The sequence below is a fragment of the Otolemur garnettii genome, unplaced genomic scaffold, assembly GCF_000181295.1.
Source record: "Otolemur garnettii isolate 467f Iridium unplaced genomic scaffold, OtoGar3 scaffold00253, whole genome shotgun sequence".
Taxonomy (NCBI): domain Eukaryota; kingdom Metazoa; phylum Chordata; class Mammalia; order Primates; family Galagidae; genus Otolemur; species Otolemur garnettii.
In genome coordinates this window covers 1430853-1436086 of record NW_003852648.1, presented here as the reverse complement: position 1 = coordinate 1436086, position 5234 = coordinate 1430853, and the positions used below count along the sequence as shown (strand labels likewise).

The 5234-nt window shown below is 40.8% G+C and overlaps 1 protein-coding gene across 1 annotated transcript in view; it reads right to left on the bottom strand.

Annotated features, from left to right (window-relative positions):
• The window catches only part of LOC111722444 (zinc finger protein 98-like), a 31612-nt gene extending 27531 nt beyond the window's left edge, over nt 1-4081 (bottom strand). The window contains exon 1 of the mRNA XM_023508518.1: nt 3948-4081. The gene's annotated coding sequence lies outside the window, so the exon portion shown is untranslated. The remainder of the gene's footprint in view (nt 1-3947) is intronic.
• Between the last annotated feature and the right edge of the window lie 1153 nt (nt 4082-5234).

Genomic DNA, 5234 nt, shown 5'->3' with positions numbered 1-5234 from the left:
GTTATTTTTTTTTTTGCTTTTGTTATTGTTGTTTAGCTGGCCTGGACCGGGTTCCAACCGACCAGCCTGGGTGTATGTGGCCGGCACCTTAACCACTTTGTGACAGGCACCAAGCCATGAATTTCACTTTTAATTGAGTGAAGAGAACTATTGCTGACTTATGAGAGTAAATGCAGTTACGTAATAAGTATAGAAGGGATATATTCCCTCATGTGTCATCTAACACTGAAGAAAGGGGATGGAATGGCATCCACAAAATTGGTGTACACATCAGACATTTTTGGTTGATACAGTAGAAATAAAAGGCCACCAATACCGGTATGTAGAATTTTCTGCCTTATTTATATCATACGTTATAATCTGTGTATGTTTTTTATATGACAATGTCATTATGAGATAAATGCTAACTCTATAGCTTTAATTTGTACAAGAAGTGGAGATCATGAAAAAAATGTAGATTTTTTCCAGACGATATTGGGTGAAGATTCCATTTCCTAATTTCCAACAAGCTCAACAGGAATGACAATGCTTCAGTTTCATGATGATCTTATGTCAAACATGCAGTGAACTGCAGACACTGGATTTACCCCAATTGGTTCCTGAACCAGTAAACAAAGATGACAAACTTTACTTTCCAAAAAAAGGTATATGGAAGAGAATCTAAGAAGAAAGGGGTGCTTCCTCAATAAATGTTTTGATTTGCTCATATTAGTTGATAATCTCCCTAACTTCTTATTAAGAATACAAAGATATACTGAACCTCACAAAAGAATATGTGTCCAATAGCACCGTAACTGAGTGAATAAAATTAACATCAACTGCAACAGGACAAATTAGTATCAGGTGCTGATTCACAAGTGCAAGTCCAACATCACTGGTGTAATACTACTGGCCAGAAAAAGTCAATCATAATCTGATAAAAACTAGGTGAGAAAAACCCAGTTTTGGCAAAGTTCCAGGTACAGATATCTGGCATGTCTTCTGATCTCTCATCCTGTCTTTAAATAGCTTTCTTTCTTTCTTTCTTTTTTTTTTTTTTTTGAGAAGCCTCAAGCTGTCCCTCTGGGTAGAGTGCCATGAAATAGCTCACAGCAACCTCCAACTCCTGGGCTCAAGTGAGTCTCCTGCCACCGCCTCCCAAGTAGCTGGGACCACAGGCACCCACCACAATGCCTGGCTATTTTTTTTTCGGTTGCATCCATCATTGTTGTTTGGTGGGCCCGTGCTGGATTTGAACCCGCCACCTTAGGTGTATGTGGTTGGCGCCTTAGCCACTTGAGCCACAGGCACCGAGCCAATAGCTTTCTTTACCATCCCAGAAAGCAAGTCTTTTCTAATTATTTTGTTTATGAGAACTTTGAATTACTCAAGGCAGTTAATGCCATCTTCTGTAAAAGTGCATGGACCTCATCCTACTTTACATAGAACCGATGGAACTTCCAGATACAAGTAAAACAGTACATATTCTTCTTCTTTGCTACTGTCCAATGACACAACCTCATCCACAATGAAAATCTTGGGCATCCACATTTTCCCACTAGAACTTATCAGAGATTTCACACTTTTCCCATATATTCAGAAAATAGTCACATATTGAGATATTTATAGTTAAAAAAACAACCACTACTGTCAAGAAAAAAAGATATATTAGCTATACAACTAAAAATTGAAACTATTAGTCATAAATATATAAAGCTTAAAAAGTGCCCATTCCGATACACTGAGCTGAATAATTCCTTACTTAAATGTAACTTAACCACCTTTCTACCTCCTGCCAATAGACGTGCCAAGCTCCCCTGAAGATAGTTATTATTATCTGGCACCCAGGGTTTTTCATCCATCCCTGCTACAACACAGGGAAACTTTGTTTGCTAAGATTCACCCTTTTTCTACCCTAGGTACAAAACCTTAAGTTTTGTAAAGTAACTTAAGATATTGACTGGTCTAAAGTAACTTAAGATATTGACTTCCCTGCAAAGTATAATAGTCGACTACACCTTTTTAGCCCTGCTAAATACACCAATTTAGCCATTTTTGTCATACCAACAATAGCTATTGGACTCAATCTGAAAATCAGTCCATTGGCCTGTGCCATCGTCAAGGCCCTTAATACAACTTCTCAAACCATAAACACTCTGAGCATTGAATTAAAACAAGTATGAGAAGCTATACTAAAAAATCAAGCAGCCATTATTGATGATTAAAACACAATCACAGATGTCAAAACTTTAAAATCTATATACCGCATCAATTTATCTAACAGTTCCCAACTCATTAAAAACAAGTAAACATGTAGAAAAGTCATAGTTCAAATAAAACAACAAACAAGATTTTTCAGAATGACCAACACTTCCTATCTAAACTATTGTCATAATTACCCAACATTACCTAAGTCTGTACCGTTATAGTTATTCTTATGTTATATATTATAAGCTTCTTAATATATTACAAAATACAATGTATACTATTCATATGTACTGGTTGTTTCACAAATTTCTTTCTTTTTTTTCTTTTTTTAGACAGAGTCTCACTTTGTCACCCTCTGTAGTGTGCTGTAGCATCATAGCTCACAGCAACATCAAACTCTTGGGCTTAAGTGATTCTCTTACCTCCGACTCCCAAGTGGTTGAGACTACAGGTTCTGGCTACAATGCTAGGCTTTTTTGTTTTGTTTTGTTTTGTTTTTAGACAGGAGTTGTTACACTGGCTCAGGCTGGTCTCAAACTCAGGAGCTCAGGCAATCCACCTGCCGCGGCCTCCCAGAGTGCTAGGATTACAGGCCTGAGCCACTGGGTCCAGCCTTGTTTCACAAATTTCAAAGACAAAATTAACCAGTACAACCCGCATGTCAATTTAACTAACTATAACAAATTTAGAATTATTTTCATTTTAATTCAATTTCATAGATGAGAAAATAAAAGTAGAGAATGTGGTAGACACAGATACCCCCACAACTATTTCTTAGCTATTTCTGAAGTGGGAATGCACTTTAAAACATAAGAAGAGGAAGTCAGACAGGCCAAACCAGAAATAGAAAATAAAGATAATAATCGTGAAAAAAAAAAAAAACAAGGAAGTAATGATGCACTAGAGAAAACGTTAATAAGCATGTTAAAGATGTTTTATTGATGGCGTGGGGCCTGTGGCTCAAGTGGCTAAGGTGCCAGTCTCATACACCTGACCTGGCGGCGTTCGAGTCCAGCCCATGCCCGCCAAACAATGACGGCTGCAAACAAAAAATAGCCAGGCTCTGTGGCCGACGCCAAGTAGTCCCAGCTACTTGGGTGGAGGAGGCAGGAGAATGGCTTGAGCCCAGGAGTTGGAGATTGCTGTGAGCTATGATGTCATCGCACTCTACCAAGGCCGCCAGCGTAAGGCTCTGTCTTATTCCCTTTATATTAAAGTATTAAAATTTGTTACATACAAAAAACAGCATTTAAAAATCACTCTCGCTATTCTCCAGAATTACTATCCTGTCTCATAAGAAAGCCTTTTACCCATCAACTCCCTGTCCCTGTGCTTAACTACAACCACGGTAACAGAGTGAGCCACCGCGTCGGGACCTCCAAGAATGAAGGGGTTGGGGGCCCCACAGACCACAGCCCCTCCATGAACAAACCCCACACCCTCAGTTGGGATTCTCCTCTGAGGACCCTTCTACTGTCACCCGAGGGAGGGACCCCGGGCGCTGCAGGCACACAGCTGCTCAGGGAGCTCTGGGCCGTGGTCCCCGTAACAGGTTCAGAAACTCTTGGAGCAACAGGGTCCCAACTCCCTGCCCCCCACTCCACCTTTTGCCAAGTGGGCTCCGTGGGCCAAGGGGTGCCGGTGACAAACTTTAGTCTGAAGACGCTAAAACTGAAGGGAAATGGCCGGGTCCGCCACAGCCACTTCGGGCTCCAACCACGCCCCTCCCCCTCTCAGGACACCCAGTCTCCTGTACTCACCATTTCCCAGCTCCCGGGATGTCCCGGTGTCCTCCCTACAGATCTCCCAGTACCTGCAGGTCACAGGGTGACAGAGGCTGCTGCACAGACACCTGGAATCTCCAGGAGATGGAACAGCTGAAGAGGGGGCTCCAGCTCAGAGCCCAGCTCAAGAGACAAACGCTTCTCAGAATCCCAGGGTGCCGCCTTCTCCCTTCTGGCTTTGCATCTGATTGGACAGTTCATATTGGAACATCCCTGATTGGATAGGGCCTAAGACCCCACCTCCTTGACCTTGAGTGACAGGAATGCCATCCAACAAGAGGCTGGAAAGGCCCAAATGCGAACAGGTCTCTTCCCACAGCACTTTTTTTTTCTTTTAAACAAAGGGCAGGCTGTAGTCTCAGCTACTTGGGAAGCAGAGGCAAGAGATTAGCTTAAGCCCAGGATTTGGAGTTCGCTGTGAGCTGTGATGCCACTGCACTCTACCCAGGGCAACAGCTTAAGGCTCTATCTCAAATAAATAAATTAATTAATAAATTAAGGGCAGGGATCATGACTATAACGTGGACTTTTCCTAACAAATTCTATAGCTCTTTCTACACATGGCTTTGTGCCTTCTCTGGTGTGCAGCTCTGCCTGAGGGATATTTGTATTTAGCACTGAATATAAATTATATCACCGCTAAATAGAAATGAATTTCAGTTATATATATATGTGTGTGTGTGTGTGTGTGTGTTTCTATACAAACACAAAGTAAATACACGTTTTCTACTTGGGAAAACAACACATTAACAATTATTGATATGTATTTTATTGTGAAAAGTTATATACAGAGTAGATATAAAATTCGTGTGCAATTTACAATAGTTTACTATTTAAACTTAAAATTTCAGGGTGGACTTGGCATCCACAGATCAGTGGTTAGGGCGGCAGCCACATACACCAGGGCTAGTGGATTGGAAGCAGGTCAGAACCTGCTAAACAAAACAAACAAACAGACAACATAATAGCTCTGTCTTGTGGGCACCTGTAGTCCCAGTTACCGGGTAGGCTGAGGGAGGAGAATCTCTTGATTCCAAAAGATTGATGTTCCTGTGAGCTGTGACACCATGGCACACTACTGAGTGTGACAAAGTGAGACTCTGTCTCCAAAAAAATAAAGTAATAAACTGAAACTTCGTATTTCAGTTTTAATTAAAATACTTTACTATTTATATTGCACATGAACTTTACATCCACACTGTATTTAGAATTAGCCAGCTGGACTTTGTATTTTTATTTATTTATTTATTTTTCTTTTTTTTT